This window comes from Bombyx mori, chromosome 14 (genome assembly GCF_030269925.1).
Source record: "Bombyx mori chromosome 14, ASM3026992v2".
Classification (NCBI taxonomy): Eukaryota; Metazoa; Arthropoda; class Insecta; order Lepidoptera; family Bombycidae; genus Bombyx; species Bombyx mori.
In genome coordinates this window covers 12982673-13009417 of record NC_085120.1, presented here as the reverse complement: position 1 = coordinate 13009417, position 26745 = coordinate 12982673, and the positions used below count along the sequence as shown (strand labels likewise).

The following is a 26745-nucleotide window of genomic DNA, read 5'->3' as shown; positions in this document are numbered from 1 at the left end:
AGACTGTGCTCCGGTGGCGGGCGGTGCTGTGGTGAATTTTTTAATTCACTCCCCATTGAACATGTAGAACAAAAACAATCGTTCTGTATAAAGGAAAATTAAAATTTTTTTGAATGCCAAATTGCTTATCTTAAAATTTCCTGTAATCGAGCAGAAAAACTCTATTAGTAGATCTTTAGTTCCATCAGTTGAGATTAACTGAACGATACCTCGTGGGAAAAATATCTATGTGTTAAAAGTTGAAATTAATTCATAGGTTTACCTAACGGCTGGTCTAAAATCGTCAAAGTTCAAGGGTGACTGTGACCAGAGTCCAACATTTGTGATAGTTAAGGCGCCCGAGGGCTGATGCCGATTGCTTCTCGGGCACGTATATATTTCCTTAAGTTATCCGAGTTAAGTTTCATCTGGAGTCAGGATCGAGTTGGTTCGAAGTAGTGAATAGCACGAGCCACGCTTTGCATACGAAGCGTGCTGGTAACGCTTGACGGCGTGGTAACAGAGCTTTGTAGGTCGCAGTGTTAATGGCAAGGCAGCTACTGCTTACAAAATGATTGTTTTTTAATTAAATGGGTGGGAAGGCGAGTTGAAGACACACTTGCTAATTAAATAGTCATTAATGATCACAGATATGAGTAGGTGGAACTTCGCTATGTACCGCCACAGTCCTGTCAATTTTTGCTGCTAAACAGTGATAGCTTTTGAAGTCGTCGTGGCCTAAAGGATAAGACGTCCGGTACATTCGTATCTAGCGATGCGATGGTTTTCGAATCCCGCTGGCAAGTACTATTTTTTGTAATGATATAGCTACGTACAATTTATGCAAATGTTCACGATTGGCTTACACAGTGTAGCAATAATATCGTGTAATAAAAATCAAACCCGGAAAATTATAATTTGCGTAATTACTAATTGTAGAACTTCTTGTGAGTCCGTACGGGTAGGTACCACTACTTGCAGTAATGCGTTTCGGTTTGAAGGGCGGGACAGCCATTGTAACTATACCGAGATCTTAGAACTTATATCTCAAGGTGGGTGGCGGCATTTACGTTGTAGATGTCTATGGACTCCGGTAATCACTTAACACCAAGTGGGCTGTGAGGTCGTCCACCCATCTATGCGATAAATAAAAAAAACTACAGTTTTATGGGTGGTACGGCCATTGTAGGGCAGTAGCTACAATCACGTGGTGATGTACGTGATTAAACTACTTTTTTTTTTTAACCCGTTTAGAGGAATAAAAAATGTAGATCTTTTTATATAGGGGTCGCATCCCCTTATTCCTAATCTGCGGTCCGACAGCTATAACTTTTTATTAGAATCATGTGATTTCAGCTATGGACCATCATTCTAAGAGCATGTCTTAATCATATAGACACTGCAAAGATTACATCTTAATTCAGAATTATATTATCAAGTTTAACCATAGATCGTGACCTCAGCACGAACGGGTCACATTAGAGAACATTGGGGTCAATACGAGGGCAATCACGCAGTTCAATAACTAATCAAGCCTTACTAATTAACGTAATAAAATAGATTCCGAATAAAACAAATAAAATAGACTTAAATCAATTTGGGACGTCCATTTTTGTAAACAAAAAATATACAAGTCATCAAGATTTGAACCCGTGGCTGTGTCGGTCTGTCAAATAAAGGACGATTCATTCTATTCTCCTTTCATTATTAAAACTGAAATGCTCAATAAATTTCTAGTTTTAGTATTGATAGGTACTCCGATATGATATAAATTTGATTTGTGAATAGTAAACCAATTTTGTATTTTTATTTTGAAAGATGATTGGATCCTTCCTTACGTTCATCTGAATGGTTTCACTAGTGTTCTCATTCGGGAGCAAGTATGCTCACGTGATAGCGCAACTTCTCTGAGTACATTTCTCTAATGCAATTTAAAAATAAATGTGGATTATTGTACAACTTATTATCCCGTTACGATGTAGACATTCGTAGTACCCGCGTAGACTGTAGCGCTGTAGCGTAGACTCGTAGGCGCGCTACGCCGCCTCACGTAGATATCCTCTCATGCTACGCGGAACGAACAAATTGAAACGCGTATCAAAATAAAATAATTTCAATACTTATGCAGTCCTGGTAATTTATGTTGGAAAGTGAAGGCTAATTTTTAACCAACTTCAAAAAAGGAGGAGATTCTACATTCGACTGTATGTGTTTTTTTTATGTTTGTTACCTCATAACTTTTGACTAGGTGAATCGATTTTGATGATTCTTTTTTTATTAGAAAGCTGACGCTTCCCGCGTGGTCCCATTTCAATTTAGTCCAGTTCTGATAATGGTATCCATGAGAAAACCATATAAGTCTTAAATTTGCATTAAGTACGTGCGCGACAAATAGATGAATAACTCAATAACTCAATATATCGCCAACCGATTTCGATGATTATTGTTTTTAATGTACCTATATTAATTTGTTTTGGAATATCTTTTTTTTTCTATTTGAAGTCGGTTTTTTTTAAAGCATGTCTATTTACAATTATATGTTATGAGTAGAACTCAATCCGCCTTAAGTTTCTATAATAAAATTAAAATTATTGTTTTTGTTTTCTTCTACGTATTACTCGTATAATAATTTGTATCTCATATGAAACATTTAAATTGGACCCTAAAATTTAATGTTAAAAATCTTATTTGCGTGACTAAAGTTTTTGACATAGTTTTTTTTAAAACTAATGCTAATAGAACAAGCAATCAACAGCATTGTTTAATTTACCGTAAGACTAATCCACTGCTTCTACGGTAATTTCAATTTAATACCTAAATATTTTATTTTTTCTTGCTTAGATGGGTGTACAAGCTCACAGTCCACCTGGTGTTAAGTGGTTACTGGAGCCCATAGACATCTACAACGTAAATGCGCCACAGACCATGAGATATAAGTGCTTAGCTCTCAAGTATAGTTACAACGGCTGCCCCACCCTTCAAACCGAAACGCATCACTGCTTCACGGCAGAAATAGGCAGGGTGGTGGTACCTACCCGCGCGGACTCCCAAGATGTCCTACTACTAGTAAATAAAAAATAAAAATCAAAGTACCTAATCGACTTGAACATTTCGTCTCCGTATTGACTAGCGTTCGTTCAGTGTATTTGAGAGCGCAGTGAAGCGACGATAAATAACGCGACAAGTGCCAGAGTGTGATCATTAATCACTTGAGTCACGTACTGTTTGCCGACGATCCGATGTACTAAATACAACGCACTGATTTATAAGAGCGGGGACCAAGTCATGGGAAGGCGGCGTTTTCCTATCAAATCATATATTGAATAAAGAATTGCTCGAGAATAGAGATTGTACTGACCAGCGAAATGTGGGACAGACTGACCAATTCTCAGCAGTAACGCTTTCGTGCTGACAGCTTACAATACTGGTGGTAGGACCTCTTGTGAGTCCGCGCGGGTAGGTACCACCACCCTGCCTATTTATGCCGTGAAGTAGTAATGCGTTTCGGTTTGAAGGGCGGGGCAGCCGTTGTAACTACACTTAAGACCTTAAAACTTATATCTCAAGGTGGGTGGTGCGTTTACGTCGTAGATGTCTATGAACTCCAGTGCTCCACTTAACATCAGGTGGGCTGTGAGCTCGTCCACCCATCTAAGCTATAAAAAAAAAGTTTCATGTTGTGATCGTTAATGCCGCATTTTCCTGTGTATTTATGTGATATCCGACACAATGTATCGGCGGTTCAACTATAAAGACATTAACGTGACTCGAAAAGGCTAGTTTTCAATGATTCACTGGGTGCAAAGAAAAAAAGAGCATCGAAATTGTTTGTCGAATAGGGATTCAACGAAAAGTCGGTTAACTTTATGTCATCGTGAAGTGTCAACAAATACAAACACTGTTATTAATATATATAGTTATATATACGTGAAGCAAAAACTTTGTATCCCTTTTTACGAAAATTGCGCGGACGGAGGGGTATGAAATTTTCCACACTTATAGAGAATATAGAGAAAAAGTGCACAATGCTAATATTTTTTTTAAATAATGCCTAAAAGATACATTAAATCAATAAAGAAAACATTACACACACTACATACCATGTATTTGACTCACACCCGCATGCATACTATTTATTGTCAAACTCTTGTTCTTGACGTCTGTTGTTAAATTGAGAACAGATTAAATATTGTTTGTCTTTGTTAATATTTTTATAGTGTAGTCTTGGCGAAATTTGTGATTATAGAAGTATAAAATACAATCATAATAGTGTACAAACTTACAATTCCAATTAATTATAGTCGAATTTCGACTATTGCGGGACCTCTAGTATATATTTATTATACAAAGTTGTGTATCAAATTCTAATATGGAGAAATCGTGATATGTAATATGCAAGAACCCTTTAAATTAAATTAAGAATTTACTGAAGTCAAGAGTCGTGCGATGTTGAGCCAAAACTCAATCCGCGCAATTAGACCACGCCAACTATCTCTTGCTGCGAACGAGTACATGGATTCGTATTCGCGCCCTCCTGTACGCTGATTGAATTAATTACAAGACGGTTTCACGGTACGCTTGCCTTTGCTTAGCGCCAAACTTAACCTGATTGGCGGCGTCTTGTTAATCCGTGCCTTCTGCATTCAGTGATGTTTTCTCGTGTACGATATCTGTTAAAAGGGTATTGACCAATCTTGATAAGTCAAAAGAAAACGTATCCTTGTAATAAGTAAAGGGACAAGCAGACTAGAAAAGATGGAATGCTCTATCGAGATGTAGATAGGACGAAAAAGAAAACTACTAGGAACGCATAAATTCAAAGTGTTCGTAAGAAAAATAAAGAGTGCCGTTTCCTTTACGGCGTTACGGTCTTCAGTGGAAAATAAACTCGGATTGCTCCTACAGTTTTGTGCGATAAAGGAAAGTTGTGTTTATGGAAAATACAATACCTAAATGTATGTACATACGGGAACGTCTATATATTTCATGCTATCGATACATGTCACTTTTGATTTGAGGTGGTTTTCTATGTTTGTAAATTGCGCGATGGAATTATGTGCAGAAAATTAGTGAATGCGTTTTTATTCTATTTTCTAAACAAAAAAAAATCGGTTGTCTGTAAAGTCGGTTTACTGACGATAGTTGAACGTGACAACGTCATAAGAAAATACTGATGTAATGGCTTCATTTTTAAATTATCGCAATTATCGTTGCTATAAACAATTGACACCACATTCACTTTTTACTAAACTTTATACTTGACGAAAACATGTAAATGTATTATTGTATAGCTGTCCACGCGAATGCATCGCTCACTCAAGTAGGAGAGAGACAGATGTCGAACGCTGCCGAACGCCGAGGCTGCTTGTGCCTCTTTGTCGGTCGTTGCGCGCTATCGCTTGCACTTCAAGCCTTAAATGGAACGCCTCAGAGCGAGGTAACGCCGCATTAGTCATGTTTTTCGTGTGTGCAGCCGGCTCCATCGAATTATAAGACGTTGTCAAGTCAAAAAAAAACAAACAAAATAATAATACGGTACAAGGAAAACACGAAAGTTGTAGAGTCAAATGCCTGACTTACGCCTGCAAGTTACGGTCTCTTCATGAAACTATGCGACTGCTCGTGAAGTTCCAAACGATGACAGAGAGGCGTTTGAGATACGTGTGGAAGTTAGCACAAGTATCTTTGTCTAAGTTTCCTAGATCGCGGAAAAATGAGTTGCTAGTTGCCGGAAGAAACTTAATACATTGCTTCATAAGAACGCTTCCATGGTGATCTGATTTCCCGTACTATAAATACATTGCTATCTAAATAGTATTGTTATGCGTATTGTATTTTGTCCGTTAATTTAATGACGTTAATCGCTTTAAAGGAGAATTAATTGGAATGTGGCTTTAATGAGTGATGCGCTGATGAGATTATAAACGATGCGTTCGTTTTAATGACATTAGTTAAATAAATTATAATATATATGTATAAATATATATTTACTAACAATCACGCCACGTTAACTCGACCCGTGCTAAGTTCGTAAAGAGCTTGTGTTACAGATACTAGATAACAGAAATAAATGTAAGATTTTTATTATACAATTTTTTATTTTTATTTTTATTGCTTAACTGGGTGGACGAGCTCACAGCCCACCTGGTGTTAAGTGGTTACTGGAGCCCATAGACATCCACAACGTAATTGCGCCACCCACCTTGAGATACAAGTTCTAAGGTCTCAAGTATAGTTACAACGGCTGCCCCATCCTTCAAACCGAAATGCATCACTGCTTCACGGCAGAAATAGGCAGGACGGTGGTACCTACCCGTGCGGACTCACAAGAGGTCCTACCATCAGTAACGTAGGGCACCGATGACCTACAAGGCAGTTAACGTGTTAAAATCGATTTCAAAAAGTGGTAGTTCTACTCCATATGCCAATTGAAAATACGTTAACACTGTGCATATTAAAATTGCAGGAAATAAATTACATAGCGATTACCGTGACTCCGATCGACTAAATTTTAATCCACACAATTTCAACCTAATATGGAATTCGATATTCATACGCGTGACTAATCAAACGTATACATACATACATACATATATGTACATACATATATGTATACGCTTTGCGTTCTGACGGGTCCCGTTTGATTACAGAGTAGCGCATAAATCCGTCGACTGAAATACGTTTCCGAATGTCACAAAAAACTAAGCTCTATCAAATTGGTGTTTCGGGAACTGAAAATCGCTTTTTTTTTTCCTACCTAAGCTGATAGCCTTGAGAGGCTATTTCAGCGTAACCGTGGCTAGTAGGTGAGCTCACGGGGCTCAAACCTGATGACGTTGCTAACACGAACCCTAGCAAGAGCAGTGCTTCGCAGCATCTACCACGGGATCGGAAACACGACCCACTGAGAAGATCCGGCGAGAAACTCAGTGGGCTGTGTCTGGGAGTTAACGAAAATCGCAATGGTCTATGTACAAATCAAGCGGTGAAAGGCAATTTGGTTGAAGCGGCATTTTTGTAACTTATAGAGTTATTTCAAGTTTAAAATATAGAAATAATATATTAACAAAAAAGTTCAGCTGTTTGAATGAGGTAAACTTAATTGAAATTCAATTCAAACATTGAATTGTTGATACTAATCTATACATATAAATAAAATTAGAATGTCTGTTTGTAATAATGAAATAACCGCTTTTTACTTCATCCATATGAATGTATATACGGTACATACACCAAAATAACAGTTTTTACAATTTTTGTCTCTGTCTGTCTGTCTGTTTGTTCCGGCTAATCTCTGGAATGGCTGGACCAATTTTGATGAGACTTTCACTAATAGGTAGCTGATAATATAAGGAGTAACTTAGGCATCACCTGCAGTTATTGTCGTACCGCGCGCAACATGGCGGGACTCGCCTATCAATAATTTAATGTTTCCGAAGCGAAGCGAGGGCGGGTCGCTATTGTCAAATAAAACGCACCTTTAATTATAAAGATAAATTCCGCGTATTAAGCGAAATTACGCTTAAATCAAACAGCCGTTCATCATTCGATGTATAGATTTTAAGAATAATGTCTGGGAACGCTTGTACAATAAGGCGGGAGGTTGAAGATTGTTCACCAGAGGGCGCTGCGTGGGAGTGCGGCGCTAGCACGAGCCTTTTTAGATTATTGTATTATATTATTTATTTATTTATTGTTGTATTTAATTTCAGTAATATTTACCATTTGCATTTAAATTACTGTTATTTTAGAGAAAGCATAATAATAATAGTGCTATTGTATGAATTAAATTTAAAGGCTTGTGATTATTTTCAATTTAATTAAAGTTGGATAACGTGTAGTTAGTTATATTAGTGATAAAGTTCAAATCTAATCAAATCAATTTTGATAATTGAACCCAAATATATTCCTACGTTGAGCAAAGCAATATTGCATTTCGGTTGTAATAAGAGTCGTTGTTGCGATTCAACTGACACCCATACTTGACGTAATTTTTAAATTTTCGCCACGAATGCATCCAACGAATATTCTCTAAACCAAGGTCTAAACCAAGGTCCGCAACACGCGGCCCGCGGTCCGCCAAGCAATTCTATAATTGAATTTATTTTATCGACTTTTTCCCATCATTAAATTTTTCTGTTCTTTTGTTGTTTTTATCTTGCATTAAAATTTATATATGAAATCTTTACTTTTTTTTAGGTTTATATATTTTTATTCCAATATAATTTATTATAAATAAAGTTTCGTAAATTATTACTAAGAGTTTAATATATGTGCGGCCCGCCAAAAAAATTCAAATTTAAATTGGTCCGTTCATTAAAAAGGTTGCTCATCCCTGTTCGAAGCCATTAAAGACACACATACGTATGTACGTGTACATATGTAGTTCCATTAACCGTTTCACAAAACGCGGTATTTGCCCGATTCGTCGTGTGATTAGTGAGAGCCGGCGCGCACATCCGTCATTTGTCGGTTTTAAAACGTCGTCGTCCAGCGCCGCTTTGAGCCGTCTGTGGTCGCCGGCGGAGTTCCTGTGCCTTTAATTATGTATTTCGAAGGAAGTGGGTCGGCACAGGGCTGAACACGACCGGGAGATGCCTATATACATAATTATATACATTTGTAACGTTTTATTGTCGTCGAAGGAAGAACAATTGTTTTTGTATCATAATAAATATGATACATTCTAGATAACGTAACTTTTTTATAAGATACGAAGACAGAAGAGCATATGGTGCATCTGATGGTGAATGATCACCGTCGATCGTTGATCTCTATTCGACTTTTCATAACGCTCAGTAAATATCTTGGAGGAGAGTTGTTTTCAAAATTGGATGGTAGGTATAACGAAACGGTAGGCAGCGGTTTGACTCTGCCCCTGCCATTGCTGAAGTCCATGGGCGACGGTGTCCATTCACCATCAGGCAGGTAATATGCTCGTCTGCCTACAAGGGCAATAATAAAATAAAAATAAAAATAAATCAGGAGGAGATGACGAGATCATCTCAAACACTTCCATAGAGCACTCAGTACAGAGTACAGAATACAAAGCACGAAGTACAGAATGGATCCAAGCAAGTACTCTTGTGTCGGCGTTTTGCGCACTCACGACTACAATATACATTTAAGTTGATATAATCGTGAAAGGTTTTTATGGCTCCAATTGGTTCGGACTTTATAAGTGACTTTTGTTAAACCAGGGCGCGCAAAGTACCAACAGAAGCCTTGCTCGCTCGTTCAAGAAATCTGAGAAGTCTAGGAGTAAGTAGGTCGTCCGTCGTACTTAAGTTACTGAACTCAATAAGAAACCATGTATTAAAAGAATCTGCGGTATAGTCGCGCCCGAGAACCCTAGCGGAGTCGCCTTGGGGTCGCCTTGGGGCTGCCTTGGGGTTGACGGTATAAAAGCTCCCTGTCGCTTTCCCGAAGGGTTAAATTTTTCGTAAAGGAAATTGGATATTATTTCTGATCTGATTACTGAATCCAATTTGAAATTACGTTCGTATTTATTTTTCTTTGTAATTTGTTTCTGTATTGTTGTAATTGTTTTATTTTATTTTATTTCATTTGTGATTTTAAGATGTCGTGTTTTTAATGTCAACTGGGGACAGAATTGCTCACGGAGTCGAAGTCTTAATTGAATTGTAAAGCGGCTTTCCCCCCTTCGAACCAGAACAGATGACTGCTTCGCGTAGGAGATCAGTAGGATGGTGGAATCTACCCGTGCTACGTCACGATACGCTCTTACTAGTGGTTCGTAATCGAAATAAATTTATTGATGTTTTTTGTTTAACGATTTAAAGATAATGTTCACGATTGACTTCCACGGTGAAGGAATAACATCGTGTAATAAAAATCAAACCCACAAAATTATAATTTGCGTAATAACTGGTGGTAGGATCTCTTGTGAGTCCGCGCAGGTAGGTACCACCGCCCCGCCTATTTCTGCCGTGAAGCAGTAATGCGTTTCGGTTTGAAGGACGGGGCAGCTGTTGTAACTATACTGAGACCTCAGAACTTATATCTCAAGGTGGGTGGCGCATTTACGTTGTAGATGTCTATGGGTTCCAGTAACCACTTATCATCAGGTGGGCTGTGAGCTCGTCCAACCATATATGCAATAAAAATAAAATAAAAATGGCGCCTTTCACCTGATATTGTAATCTCTTGATGTCATGGTGGCGTGCGATGTACCTTTAGCAATAGTACTATTACAACAAACATGGACAACTTGTGGTTCGATAGTTTAATTAACTCTGAGTATTGACCCTCGGTTTAAAATCATGGCGTTTTTCGAACAAAACGTAAATGAACATTGAAACGTTCTGAAAATTATCAACGCTAATGTTTTGTTCTGTCTACAGCGATAATCCCTATTAATATGTAAATACACATAGCCGGTCTGTTTGTCTGTTAATCCGCGCGGTTAATCCGGGGCGCGCTCCGTCTTGTAAGAACAGTTTTTAGTTATCGATTTGATTAATGGGCACATGTCGCAAAAGGTTATGTCTCAGAGGGTAGTAAGTACTCTGCAGGCACGGCTTGTAACACTCTGTAATTTTTTTTGCTTACATAGGTAAACTAGCTCACAGCCCACCTGGTTTTAAGTGGTTACTGGAGCCCATAGACATCTACAACGTAAATGCGCCACCCACGCCACGAGATATAAGTTCTAAGGTCTCAGTATAGTTACAACGGCTGTCCCGCCCTTCAAACCGAAACGCATTACGGCTTCACGGCAGAAACAGGCGGGGTGGTGGTACCTACCCGTGTGGACTCACAAGAGGTCCTACCACCAGTAAAAAGCCTGTCATGCTGCCTTAGTGCCGCTTAATAAGTGGAGTGAGCCGTCTTTGAAGAATGTCATCATCCCTTATACCTGATATTAAAAGTTAGTAATACTCCTTATGTCTTTACAGGCTTTAGGGCTCATAATTGAACAAGTCGTGTCATTAACAAGCCCTCTGGGTATATGTTGTCGGCTCTTTACAGGACTGTGGCTCTTTTTGGAACCGATGGTGAAGTTTATTTTGACATTTCATAAGTATGTTTAATAATGACAACAACAAAAATGTATTTTGTATCTTTATGTAATAAATCTTTCAGAAAACGTCATAATTGTATAAAAGTCCGGTTATGACGAAAAAACCACTGGAAAATAATGTTCGACAGCTTGCACCTCTAAAACTCATTTAATTTCGCTCTGATCGAATCAAACGTTTCATCAAATCAAAAATCAAACGTTTTCTAAGTGCACCCGAGATATACCTATAATGACAAAAATATTTGTTTTTAGTACAATTTTATCAATTAATTTATGAATCTTCGTGGAAACAAAGCCCCAACATCCCTATTCCGCTACACTAGAAATGGGGATGACGAATCGAATGTCTAAAACAAACGATCCGACATTTATCACATTGACATAACTCCTGCGAATACATTAATATTCAGTTACCAGGGATCCATAATACATTAGCAGTTAATCTACACGACACCATCATCCTAATCGACATTAATAATATACCTTCCACAGATTCCTTTGTCTTTAGATCGCTACTTCATATAAGTTGAGATTCATTCGCGATAAAATCTTTTGTAATAATGTAACTTGTTGTCGACTTTATGAAATTGTTTGAGATTACTCTGATAGAAATATATTTAAATTTTGTTGTTTTACAAGAAATTAATAAGAACTTTGCTTAGATTTATGAAAAATAATTTGTTTGGAATTGTATTTTTAATGAACGCGACTCAAATATTTGTGTTCCAAGCAACGGAATACAACTTGAATCGTAAATACCGGCCTAATTGGCAAATATCCGGAAACCATTCAAAACCGAACTCTGAATAATTCCGATTCCGTCCGAGTTCGCGAAAATAGCCAATGGCTACGTAATCTATTTGAATTTTGAATTCGACAGTAGATAATTCCGCTTAAGGCACTCGGCCGTTGCAAACTCAAAGTAACGATAGTTAATTTGGCTTTACTGACCCAATGGCATTTGACGTATATTTTGGAAGACGGCACCTGTAATTAGTATGGTACGATTCCACAAATCGAACACGAGTGAATGATTGTCTCATCCAGCGAGAAAGCAATTTCGCAACAATTTTCTCAGCCGTTTGTCAGAAAATTGTGCGTGAAATCTATGGCTAATATAGAACACAATGGTACACAAGTGTATATCAGTCGATTGAATACGTCGTGATTGAACATCTGTACGTGAGAATAAAATCGCGCGATCTCAGCTCACAATGAAGCCAATCAGTGGGCAATGAGTTTGCTCACATCTTCATACCTCCTGCTGGGGAGATTTTTGGTTCATGATGAGAGCTAAGTCCTGTTTATTACGATAATTAACTTGTTTACTTTCACGTTTTATATTATTTCATAAATAACACACATGAAAAATCTCTCAATTTAAAATGAAAAGGTTCACGTGCGTCCGGAACCGGTTTTGTATGTAAAACACTGGTTGATGTTGGAAATGATTGCATTAACTGACGGTGAACGAGCATGCGTCGTATGTAAATCACTCGCGGTATGAATACGAGCCCCGAAACGACGTTCTGCCAATTGGTACGTTTGTATGAAACCGACGCAGTTAAAATGATAAATGGACTAATGGATGTACTTACTGTTTTTAATTCTGGTCCTCGCTTCGGTACTATTCATTGTTTTTTAGATATTTGTAAACACCACTGTTGTTTGTTCCCTATCCAATAGCTTATATATTTCTAAAACCCTTTCGTGGATAGGTAACAGATAACCACGTGCCAAAGTTTCGTGCTAGTGCAGTATGGAAATATACATAATAATTGGCATGGCGGTTTTGATTTATACGTTTGTTACGGTACTGCTGAACTGCGAGTGCTGGAATCCGGAGAATCAGAAGTGTCAGTGCGAAGAGTGCAGGGGCCTGTTCCAGGGAGCCGTCACCCCGGTGCTCTCGGTGTCGGCGCGACTCGACCTCATCAACCGATCTTAAGGTTGTGTCTTGTGTGCGGAAGTTTGCACATAACCGTGATATTATAAGTGCAGTGAACGTGCTTGTGATGTGTGAGTAGTGCGGGCATGGACCCGCTGGCTAGGCTGATGGAAGGCGCGCCGCTCCCGGGCGTACTCGGAGCGACCAGGGACGCCCGGCCACGCGGCGCCCTCGTCCACGCTAGCCTGGCCGCAGCGCCGGCCATCGGAGACAAGAAGGGCCGACATCTGACCGGCACGTTTTGTCTGACCGGAGACACGATGGAGGGCATCATCCAGTGCCTCGTATTCCTCAAAGCGTTCTCGGTGAGTGTGGTAACTATAGCGGAACAGAGCCTCGCTCGGTTTGACGAATCATTATTAAAGGCAAAGGATTATATAACGATGTTAAATATTAATTGTACGTATTTCTAAGATAGCTCTGAAAGAGGATTCCGCTTAAACCAGACAAGAGGGCGCCTTAAAGTCGAATGCAGTAGAGTTCAGTTTAGATACTCCTGGAGCTCGGAGAGCCCATGAGACAAGGAGCTTAGCAGTACTGAGGAGCTTTGTCAGTTATTAATGAACGGAGAAATTACTAAGGATATTTACTTTGTTTGTTTGAGTACTATTATTGTTATTGTTACATTTATTTTTGCAGGCACGTTTTATTACACGGAATTCTGGCTTAAATATTATTTCTTAAAAGTTATAATAACACATTCGGTTCGTATTCTCATGGTTTTTTTGTAAATAGCAATTATTTAAGAGTGTGTAACAAATGTGAGTAGCAGATACTCAATCAAACAAGTTTGGTATTCAGCCAATGATATCGAATTACGCACTAATAATGAGGTCAGCCGTTTCCATGAAATGTAATCCTTCTTCATTATCCTTGTACGAATGATTTCTTGTCCTGTTAATAATATTTCAACGTCAATAACATGTGAAGGATGTGGCCACTTTTGAAAGAGTATTCTTTTTTTTTTTTTTTTATTGCCTTTGTAGGCAGACGGGCATACGGCCCACCTGATGGTGAGTGGTTACCGTCGCCCATGGACTTCAGCAATGCCAGGGGCAGAGCCAAACCGCTGCCTACCGCTTAATACTCTCCATAAGCCTCGTTTGAAGAAGGACATGTCATAGCGCTCGGGAAACACCGTGGAGGGGAGCTCATTCCATAGCCGGATGGTACGTGGCAAAAAAGATCTCTGGAAACGCACTGTGGATGACCGCAGTGGCTCCAGGTAGTATGGATGAACTCTACTCCGGTGGCGGGCGGTGCGATGGTAAAAACGAGATGTTGGTATCATCTCGAACAATTCCTCAGAGCACTCCCAATGGAACATACGGTACAAAATACAGATTATATTTATAATCATATTATATTTATAAAAGTGAAGTAAATTTATAGTATTACATTAGTTTCCTGCCCGTCGATATGTATGTGAACGTTCGTTTAGTTCAAACTATGCAGTAGATTATAGAGTATACTGTATTATTAAGAGGAAAAGAAGATACTAGTTTCGAAAATCTATAAAAATGCCTTTACCCGGATGACATTCATCATTCTCCTGCCCTTCTCCGAGTCACCTGGGGTCGGCGCAACATGTTTTCTCCTTCCATACTCTTCTATCATATACAATTTCTTCGCTCACTCCCCTCTTACCCATATCGTCTTTCACGCAATGCATCCATTTCTTCTTAGGTTTACCTCTTCCTCTTATATCCTTTCACATTCATACTTCTCTTACCAACCTCATTTTCATTTCGTCTCATCACATCCCATACCATCCCAAACGCGCACTTCTCAGATTCTCTGTCACAGGTGCCACTTTCAGACTTCCTGTAACATATTGATTGTTTTCACATAATTCACTAAAACATTAAAATGTTTGATCGATACTTAAAAGAGAGTGGGATTGCAGTTGCATCATCATGTTGTGAGATCACGTAATTTACGATGCTCCGTAGGAAACTCGTTCGTGAAGAACTAAAGAAACCCCATAAAGTTGTAATGACTACTAGGGGATAAGAGGCTCTGAATAGCTAACTGTACAATTAAAAGTGGAACGGGTCAGGGTAATGTGCAAAGAGGTGCTTTGGGTGAGCGGTAAACCGCGGGAGTCTCGACGCGCTTGGAACGGTTATAATTAAGCTAAGCTCTTTACGACGCTGTTCACCTGGTAGGCTGTCTCCTCGCTAATTCTTTTGAAAGTCACTTTGAGAAGAGCCTTTTGTTAATAAAGTACGACGCTTGAAGTGAGATAAATACGTAAAGGATAGAAGACGAAATTACATTAACATTGGCTGAATTTCTTTTGCAATGTTGGTTGAAGCGTATGTAGATTTTTCATGTTCATTAAAGATATGTATAGCTATGAAAGTTAAACGCCATTTAAGGTCTAGAGAACACTAAAGAGCTATCAATTGTGGAATTGAAATTCGAATAATAATAAAAATAAAGTAAATTAATAAAGCGTAGGCGGCTTAGATTTTGCTAAAGTTATTTATTGTAATTTGAGTTCAAAATCACGAATGAACAAGATGACGGCGAAGCTAAATTGTGATAACAACTATAACAAACCTAACATTGTCGCTTGCCGATCATTCTACTCGCAAACAACAAGTAAAAAGACAATTAAAAAAGTAATTTTGTATAACTGATGTTGAACACAAGGAAAATGAACAAGGGATATTGAAAATCTCCACATTTACGAGTGTAACTCATGTACGCACGCAAGAAATGATCTGCGTCATCAGAAGAAATTCAGGGCTGACTTGACTCAAAAATATAAGGAACGGAGAGATAGATGTACGTGCCGAAATGGCAACAGTTGGTGAAAACGTGACCGACTCCGGGGGCGACCTGCTGTATGATCTGACGGAATCAGAGCGCTTAAGCATCACACCTTTTGTTATACATATTATACATTGACGATATAGTTTTTTTCGCATCCGTAAACTTTAGAACATATCCCCACACACATACAGTAATGCTCTAAGTTGGAACACGATCCTGATGATTTCATTTACGATATTTTATTCCATTTATACAGGATTGTACACTGTGCCTGTATCTAAATATTCTGGACAATATACGATAGAACATAATTATGTGATGAAAAGTAGTTACAGTAGTAATAACAGTAACTTCAATTAGATTTACAGGGTAAGGTACCTACTGAAACATTTGATTACGATCTTATGGGCACATTACCAACATCGTAACTAAGGCTTCGAAAGCGTTAAGTTTTGTTCGGCCGATATCATCTGTTTTGGATAGGTGAAAACTTAAAGTATTGTAAGCATGTAGCCTCGTCATCACCAACTTATTTCTTTCGTCTACCTTCCTTAAAGAATCTTTAAGTTCATCTATCAAATTCTCTATATGTGCAAGTTGCTGTATATTGTAGGTTATAGGTTATGGGTATATTGTAGGTGTCCAATTTGGATCTCGAAACATTATTTATATCTCACGTCTAGAGCAAGTCCAAAAGCACTGTCTTAAGTACTGCAACTCAGATCGACGACTTTTACTGTCGTTTAAACTGCCAATACTTACAAGATTAATTTGTTTTCTCTATGACTCTATGACTCTACCTATGACTTAAAACAATACTGTAATAAAGCAACGGCATAGCAAAGCTTATAGTTGATTGCCTCGAGCTGTATTTGGACAAAACTTCTTTTAGTGTACGCTATAGTTCTTTGCGAAACATCTAAATTATCGCCACTGTGAACGTCCAATCATGTGACCGGTTATCATTAACCTTTTGAGCGTGAACCGTCGATATAACGACTCTCTATCAATGCGTACAAAGTTCGGAGCGTCGGAATACTGACTAATGCGCGCAGTTTGATTATGGGTGTTAGGTATCGACCTGTACGGACGTGTCTTAGCGCGCGCACGTATAACCTTTTTTAATAAGTTAAAAAACACTTATGAATAACTATTTAAAATTATTTTTCTGTGAATTTAGCGTTGGTTAGCGGTAGGCAGCGGCTTGGCTCTGCTTCTGGCATTGCTAAAGTCCATGGGCGACAGTAACCACTTACCATCAGGTGGGCCGTACGCTCGTCTGCCTACAAAGGTAATAAAAAAAGGGTTTCTGTATTTTTTCAAGCCAGTTTTTCTCAAAAATCATATAGCAATTTCTGTAAAATAAGTGGAAATAAGCTATAGCACTAAAAGGGTTAATTAACATTCTTACATTAAATAGAGTTTCATGTTTACCAAAAGTGAAAGAAAAAAAGTTATTTATTTAGTTCGGTTTTCACGAGTGGTACTTACGTAATTCAAAATTATTTTACAATGCACACTACTGTTATTAATACTACTTTTATAACCACTATATCTTTTTTCTCACACCTGGGACCCTCTTTAATAGTAAATATAATTTTTGTATTTTTTTCCGAAACGCGAATTTCAATAAAAACCCCACCCAATATGATAGGTGCCACGTTCATAATAGTTAACTCTAAAACATCTGTACAATCCTAATTGTTTTCGGAAGGATATTTTTGAGAGCCATGTAGAGAGAAGATGCATGTGACTAGGAGATGTATGGAAATGGTAATGCAAGGTAGAGGGGGAAGAGGTCGACCGAAGAAGACATGGATGGAGTGTGTGAATGACGATATGAGAGAGAGAGGAGTGAGTGTTGAGATGACGGCTAATAGAAGAGAATGGAAGAGAAAAATTAGCTGTGCCGACCCCACCTAGTGGGATAAGGTGGAGAAAAAGAGAGATTTTTTGAGAGCCACTAGACTATTAGCATAAAATAGCATAGCATCGATCAAATTAAATTTTAAAATTAACAACGTTCACAATGGCGGCAACAAGTATTTATAATGGCGACGGAATTATGAGGAATTAACAAATACACAAAGTTTCCGATGGCAGTCGGCGGGGCGCCGTGACGAGAGCGTTCTTTAATAATTACAATTAAGAACGACTTGGTTTCTCGTGTGTCCCCCTCGAAAACTCGGGATGGATGGGTGCCCTCCGCTTGCGTCTAAATATTTGATTGTTCCACTTGTTTCTGATTCCCTGGTACATTTCTTAGAAGGTCCTTAAATATTTAAGGGCCCGAGATAATTGACGTCGTAATTTTAGGAATTCTTTGAATATTTATCATAATATCCGCCGCAGTATGTCCCAAAGTTTAACATGAATAAACTTAAGTCTCTTCAATAATTTGAATGTTTTTGTTTTAATTTACCTATTTAAATTCATATCATCTATAGATTCTTTAGGTACTCATGGTTTAACAACATTGTATTAGGTTTAAACCGCGCCATCATAGATACGTAAAGGAATGTAAATATTTTATTTTGTGTTTTTTAAGAACGCATTCCCTTTGAGGTATCAATGGCAGTACACTATTGGCTCTCTCTGGCAAAGCACTCTATAAAAAATGTGAACTTATTTAAGGTTGAGTTGATACAGTTGTTTGTATATCAAGTAACGTTTCTCGTAATGTACTATCAATGTACGATGTATTTGCAAAGTACCACGCACACTTCGTGAAACATGGCTGGGATTTAATAGAAACTTGTAAAAGCCCGTTCAAAGGAGCGTTTCAGGTAGGTAATGATGTCCGTCGCCCATCAACGTCAATCAAAAATAATATAAATTAAGACGACCTTTTACCCAGTTTTAATGGATTCCGACAAAATCGATGTTTTGTGAGGCTGATTATGAATAAAACATTGAGGATCCCGGTATAAAAGGTACGAGGCAACTTAACAATTTATCCCGAGATGACGAGGACTCCCTTAAATATCAAATACAATTTCGTCCCGTTATAATTTCTTTGAGGGTGAATTATGTTTTTTTGTAATTTCTTTTTTATTATACCTCGCTGCTCCAACAACCAAGAAGGCGTCTTTAACACGTGCTAGGAATGTATTTTATTCAGGGAAATTCGTCTGCCAAGTTTTAAAGTCCGATAGTGTCATCACTCAGAGTTACAAAACGTACCATTAGCTCATAAATGCCTCGAAATAACTATCAATATGTAATTATGTTTTTTACAAAAATGTAATAATTTGTTCCTATTGTACTGCGAATTGCTGACTGAAATCCGAGGTAATTTAACCTCACTTGGCCTTCTTGAAACACTACTACAACCTCACCAACATTTACATGTATCATCCTCACCGCCTTACTGTTTTGTCCAACTTACCAAAATTCTAGGATGTGATATTTGCGCACTAAAATACTGATAACATTGTATTGTCGGTAAGTTTAAACAATAAACGACTCTTTAGTAGACGTGAATACCTTAACAAGAACATCATATAAAATGTTTAATTGTTGGAGGACTCATTGTAAATATTAAAACCAGTGTTTATTTGGCTATTAAAACAAAAACAACTACATGGACATAAAACATAAAAAGAATGTAAATGACACCAAATCGAATGAAATGTTCTCTTTGTAATATTTAGCCGCTCGGGCTAAAGTCATTAATGTGCGAGTGTTTCATTGAAGTCCGTTACAATAAAAAAAAAGGATAGTGAATATTTGCACGAGTGGAACCGCGGGCACACGCTCGTCTCTCGTCCAGAGTGGCCACTACGCCGCGTAAAAGTCGTTTTAGAGTAAGTGGTTTTTAACGCCCTCTCCCTCTCAACCTCTCAGAGTGTTAGCCCTAACCTCGTTAACCTTACACGTGATAGGAACGAAACAACTCTTATATACACACGTTTTATTCCATTTACCTGCTCTTCACCTTACATGAAACTATGTAATCCTGTTTGAGTCGAACCACACATGTAAACGAAGCACGCTTTTTTCCACAAATTATCCGGCTTTAGAATGATTTTCGCTACTGTGTTTCTGTAGTACTATACTACTACTACAAATAAATGCTACGATACTACCCACTGAGTTTCTCGTCGGATCTTCTCAGTGGGTCGCGTTTCCGATCCGGTGGTAGATTCTGCGAAGCACTGCTCATGCTAGGGTCAGTGTTAGCATCACTCCGGTTTGAGCCCCGTGAGCTCACCTACTAGTTAAGGTTACGCTGAAATAGCCTCTCAAGGTTATCAGCTTAGGTAGAAAAAAAAGACTACATATAAATTCTTCTTTAAATGAGGTTTGAGCATCGGTGGTCACCCTCCATCGAGTGAGCCGTATTTTCCCTTATTAGGCCTCTAAACAGGTAGCTAATGATCTTCTGGAGTCGAGCGTGAACCGGAGTCTATATCACAAAGTGAATGCCGCCGTCCACCATCGAACATGGGGTCAAAGTTCCAATCCTATCGAGTAACGGTGGTGGTTGGTGGTGGACCAACTGGTGGTAGGACCTCTTGTGAGTCCGCACGGGCAGGTACCACCGCCCTGCCTATTTCTGCCGTGAAGCAGTAATGCGTTTTGGTTTGAAGGGTGGGGTAGCCGTTGTAGTCTGAAAAGTGGGACTTTAGATCTTATATCTCAAGGTGGGTGGCCCTTTACGTTGTAGATGTCTATGGGCTCCAGTAACCACTTAACAACAGGTGGGCTGTGAGCTCGTCACCCCACATAAGCAATTAAAAAAAATTACGTCTGTTGTATCCTTGAAACGTGCGATTGCCTCGAGACACGTACACCAGTGGTGCTTGCTGCCTACCCAACAATTGCCCGAGCGCCTCCGAAGGAGACCTAACAACTCAAGAATAGCTGTTTCGCGAATTAATCTACTACCGGATCGGAATCGCGAACCGCTGAGAAGATCCGGCGAGAAACTCAGAGCTGCCTACCCGCACGAGCCGCAATGCGTCTGACCACGACCACAGTACATTAACGCTTTCCTTATTTACAAGGAACCATTAAAGCTAGAAAGTGTGTTACGTTAGCCAAGCTCCCGCAGGCGACGACCGTCGGCTCTTAGGTAATTTCCTGTACATTATTCTCGACTCACTACCTCGTCCATCCGTCCATGGAAAGGACACCATGATGTCTTTCAGATTGTGTGCGTGTTACTGATGTGACATCAGTTATTTGTGACCAGTGATTTGGAAGCTCTCGCTCGCTATAACTGACAATTATTGGATTGCGCTTTTACAGTTGTTAGTTATCTGTCAATGTTCAAAGAGGAGGTCGGGTTCGATTCTCTGTCAGAGTCACTATCCGTGTTAAAGATTTTAATCTCTTATGATTTGCATCTATGCTGTTTGTTAGTCTCGCTAAAACTCGAGAACGGCTGGACTGATTAGGTTAATTTTAGTCTTGAACTATTTGTGGAACTCCAGAGAAGGTTTAAAAGGTAGATAAATATGAAAATGGTCGGAATTAAATAAAAATAACAATTTTGTTTTCCCTTTGATGTGTCTCCCGTCGGATGGATTCCTTTTGTTTGTTTTAAATTTATTTTATACAAAAGTTTAGGTCTTTTATTTATCGATTGAGGCACTACGAACTCTGCCGGGTCAGCTAGTATGTAATAAAATAAAACAGTTTACACTTTCTTTCGCTGAGTTTTCTTGCAATGTCATCAGATTCTATGTAATTTAAAATCTAATTGTGTTTTATTGGGATTACATACATACGTTAATACAGCCCCCACCTGGTGGTGAGTGGTCATCAACGCTCATGGTTATTAATAAAGTAACCTAAAGTACACAGTATTTATTTGAAACGAAGGAAATTATAACATGGAGTCCTCTGAACTATCAGACCGGATTCTTATATTGAGCAAAACACCGGGAACCTTCGAAACTTCGGGGGAAGCCAGACTAGGAATTACGAATAGAATTGCAGGAAGTTAGGTGGGAAACAATTTGCGTCTATGGCCACTGCCTCGAATTAATTGTCGTATTAACTCTTATCTGAAAGTAATAATTTTCACGACAGACTTGCCTGTCAGGTCGCGTAACGTGACGATGAATATTTTACGAGCACTGTGTCAGCACGTCACATTAATTTTGCATCGGCCATGTTGATTCTTGTATCGCAATATCTTCGCGATGGGGCGCAAAGGGAATTCGTTAATTTTGTACTTAATAATTCTAATGTAGATTTAACGAGTAATATGGTGTACTGTCTGTAATTATTGTAATGTGTACTGTAATTCAATCTTTAGTCATAAGGGTCCGATAGATTTTTGGAATTATGTTTGATGCGTTCAAGATTTTCACAGAAATATAATCACTACGTAGTATAAAACAAAGTCGCTTTCTCTGTCCCTATATCTGTCTGTCCCTATGTATGCTTAAATCTTTAAAACTACGCAACGGATTTTAATGCGGTTTTTTTAATATATAGAGTAATTGAAGAGGAAGGTTTATATGTATAATAACATCCATTAAATAGTGGAAAAATCAATAGTAAATTACAGTTTCCGAAGCGAAGCGAGGGCGGGTCGCTAATATCTTATAAATCGTTGTATCGTTGTACATGGCACATAAAAGATATATAAAAAGATAATTACCGGGCTAACATAAAAGTAGATAGCAAAGAATATGTAGATACCCATTGGAAATATTGGAACAGCCGTCGCCTCTTATTGCTTCGTACTCTGAAGTTAAATGAAGCGATAAGACGAAATGAAACATCTCCGCTTATTGCATTCCGGTCCCTCGACTTCAGGAATCCCTGATAACGCTACTAAATATTATGATACCAACAAATTAAAGTTAAAAGAGCGAAAATTCGAATTTTAAATACACAATATTTTTGTTTATTCAATGTGAAGTATGATGTAAGACAGCGCTTTTTTTCTACCTATGCTGATAGCCTTGAGAGACTATTTCAGCTTCGCCTTGACGTGTAGGTGAGCTCACGGGATATCGCCTCTAGCATAATGGTTTATTCGATTAAAGCGGATTTTGTTTTGCGTGTATTTAACAAATAAATTTTGCTCACAGTTTCCAGAAGATTTAGTTCGTCGATTAAGAGACACTCGCGAAATTTATCGCACATTCTACAATTTATGAACTCGTCATCAACAAAATCCCCCCTCTAACCAGCGCACTATATTGAAAATAAATCCATTCGGAATCGCAGTATTAATGCGACCCCGTGGGAAATCCGAGTCGACTCGGCGGCGGCCGGGGCGGCGGCGTCGCGGCGCTCCCAACAGATAAATAGGCAACATTAGAACTCTTCTTCCGCCTACATTTATTTTGTTTGTGAATCTTCTGAAGTCGTTCTTTGCGGAGAATTGAGCGTCACTGTTTTATACGTTTCTTTTAAACGAGACACATATCGTCTTTTCGCATTAAAAGTGTACAATTTCCAAAAATATTCGAAATTGAGTTAATATGCGGAATCATTTGGTATCGTCAGTATTTTTCTCATAAATACTGTCAAAAGAGCGTAGTTTAGATTTATTTTTTATTTTTTTAGTTTACCTATATTTTGACTACTATTAAAAAAAATAACATAATTTTATTTTACTTTAAAGACAGATAATGTAACTGATAAAAAAAAATGTTGCAAAGATGATTAATATTAAAAATATCACACGTAAAACCTTTAAAACACTCTCCTGTAAAATTTTGGGGGTTGGTGCTTCCCGCTTCCGTAGGTTTAACCCGCGATTCCCTACAAGTGACCCCTGGGTGGTGCTAAACGGGAGCCGAAAACATAACCGGTGGTAGGACCTAGTCCGACTGGCTGGCGACCACCCTCCAACTAGAGTCCGCCGCCAAATAGCCTAGCTGTGTTCCGGCGTGTGGGTTGGAGAGCCAGTTCTATCCCTTCCCTTTCCCTTTCCTTGTTGGGGGTAAGTCTTGGTGACGCCTGGAACTTGCGGAGCAGACGTGCGTGCGAACTCACGGGGCGTGAGTGTTTGACGGGGGTATAGGGAGACCCAGTGAAACGGTACCCGCTGCCGCCCGCCGGTCAGTAGGGGACCTGAACCCGGGTGTCTCTACTAAACTCCGCCCCGGGAAGCTGTCCCGCCAACCGGTGTAAAATCCTGTCGTGCGGTCGTCGTGCCGGAGTCGGAGACCGGAGTGGATCCCGGCGATCGCATGCAGAGTGGACTGGGGGCCCTTCCATGCCCTGCGTCGGTCTCTCACGCAATCCGTGGTCGAGCACGTACTATGTTCCGCGCTTCATTCAGGTGTTGCCTCGGTCTCACCTCCAACATCCTACCTCTCCTAATCCTACTCTCCGAAAATTGAACAACTATGAAGTCGACAAAAAAAAAGAAAAGGGTTTCACAGGCGGTTCCCCATTCCACATATAATGTGGATTTCAGCAATGTCAGGGGCCTACATAGCAACCTTGACGCCGTACACCACCACCTTGAGACGGCGCAGCCTGCCCTGCTTTTTTTAACGGAGACACAGATATCTGCTCCGGATGACACCTCATACCTTGAGTACCCCGGCTACGTATTGGAGCACAACTTCCTGCGTAAAGCCGGGGTGTGCGTATTCGTCCGGGCTGATGTCTGTTGTCGCCGTCTTCGGGGCCTCGAACAACGGGACCTGTCCCTCTTGTGGCTGCGCGTAGATCACGGGGGCCGTAGCCGAATCTACGCGTGCCTGTACAGGTCCCACAGCAGTGATGCAGGTTCAGCTCTGTTTGAGCATGTGCAAGAGGGGACTAACCGCGTGCTTGAGCAGTACCCATCTGCGGAGGTGGTGGTTCTTGGAGACTTTAACGCTCACCACCAAGAGTGGTTGGGGTCCAGAACCACTGACCTCCCGGGTCGGACTGCCTACGATTTCGCCTTGGCCTACGGCTTCTCCCAGCTGGTGACACAGCCCACCCGTGTCCCAGATATCGAGGGGCACGAGCCTTCTTTGTTGGACCTTCTGCTGACCACAGATCCGGCCGGATACAGTGTGGTGGTCGACGCTCCGCTTGGATCGTCTGATCACTGCCTTATTCGTGCTGCCGTACCACTCTCTCGTCCTGATCGTCGAACGACGACCGGGTATCGAAGAGTTTGGCGGTATATGTCAGCAGATTGGGATGGATTGCGTGAATTTTACGCATCCTACCCATGGGGGCGGTTCTGCTTTTCCTCTGCTGATCCTGACGTCTGTGCGGACCGTCTTAAAGACGTGGTGCTCCAGGGGATGGAATTGTTTATTCCCTCCTCTGAAGTGCCCGTTGGGGGTCGCAGCAGACCCTGGTATAACAATGCCAGCAGGGATGCTGCACGCCTCAAGCGGTCCGCATACGTGGCATGGGATAATGCCAGGAGACGTCGGGATCCTAACATCTCAGGGGAAAGGCGGAAATATAACGCCGCTTCCAGGTCCTACAAGAAGGTAATTGCCAAGGCGAAGTCGGAGCACGTTGCTAGAGTTGGCGAGCGATTGAAGAGCTATCCCTCCGGGAGCCGTGCTTTTTGGTCGCTCGCCAAAGCTGCAGAAGGAAACTTTTGCAGGTCTAGTCTCCCACCACTGCGCAAGTCCGATGACAGTCTGGCCCACAGCGCGAAAGAGAAGGCTGACCTTCTGGTCAAACTCTTCGCCTCGAACTCGACTGTGGACGACGGGGGTGCCACACCACCGAACATCCCCCGGTGTGATAGCTCCCTGCCGGATATCTGCTTCACACAGTGTGCAGTCAGGCGGGAGCTCCGACTCCTGGACGTCCATAAGTCGAGTGGGCCAGACGGCATCCCCGCAGTGGTTTTGAAAACGTGCGCCCCTGAGCTGACACCTGCGCTAACGCGTTTGTATCGCCTCTCTTATTGCACTAACAGGGTTCCGTCTTCATGGAAGACCGCCCACGTCCACCCTATCCCCAAGAAGGGTGACCGGTCGGACCCATCGAGCTACAGGCCTATCGCGATAACTTCCTTGCTTTCCAAGGTGATGGAGCGAATTATAAACACACAACTCCTGAAGTATCTTGAGGATCGCCAGCTGATCAGTGACCGACAGTACGGTTTCCGTCACGGTCGCTCAGCTGGCGATCTTCTTGTATACCTTAGTCACAGGTGGGCTGAAGCCTTGGAGAGCAAGGGCGAGGCTCTTGCTGTGAGCCTTGATATCGCGAAGGCCTTCGACAGGGTCTGGCATAGGGCACTTCTATCGAAGTTACCATCTTACGGAATCCCCGAGGGTCTCTGCAAGTGGATCGCTAGCTTTTTGGATGGGCGGAGCATCACGGTCGTTGTAGACGGTGACTGTTCTGATACCATGACCATTAACGCTGGCGTTCCACAAGGTTCGGTGCTCTCCCCCACGCTTTTCATCCTGTATATCAATGACATGCTGTCTATTGATGGCATGCATTGCTATGCAGATGATAGCACGGGGGATGCGCGATATATCGGCCATCAGAGTCTCTCTCGGAGCGTGGTGCAAGAGAGACGATCAAAACTTGTGTCTGAAGTGGAGAACTCTCTGGGGCGAGTCTCCGAATGGGGTGAATTGAACTTGGTTCAATTCAACCCGATAAAGACACAAGTTTGCGCGTTCACTGCGAAGAAGGACCCCTTTGTCATGGCGCCGCAATTCCAAGGAGTATCCCTGCAACCTTCCGAGAGTATCGGGATACTTGGGGTCGACGTTTCGAGCGATGTCCAGTTTCGGAGTCATTTGGAAGGCAAAGCCAAGTTGGCGTCCAAAATGCTGGGAGTCCTTAACAGAGCGAAGCGGTACTTCACGCCTGGACAAAGACTTTTGCTTTATAAAGCACAAGTCCGGCCTCGCATGGAGTACTGCTCCCATCTCTGGGCCGGGGCTCCCAAATACCAGCTTCTTCCATTTGACTCCATACAGAGGAGGGCCGTTCGGATTGTCGATAATCCCATTCTCTCGGATCGTTTGGAGCCTCTGGGTCTGCGGAGGGACTTCGGTTCCCTCTGTATTTTATACCGTATGTTCCATGGGGA

At 40.6% G+C, this 26745-nt stretch overlaps 1 protein-coding gene and 1 long non-coding RNA gene across 5 annotated transcripts in view; both read left to right on the top strand.

Annotated features, from left to right (window-relative positions):
* The window catches only part of LOC101744498 (neurobeachin), a 573788-nt gene that overhangs the window by 73417 nt on the left and 473626 nt on the right, over positions 1–26745 (top strand). The gene's annotated exons all lie outside the window — the stretch shown is intronic.
* Positions 1–26745, top strand: part of LOC134200131 (uncharacterized) — a 109395-nt gene that overhangs the window by 52720 nt on the left and 29930 nt on the right. The gene's annotated exons all lie outside the window — the stretch shown is intronic.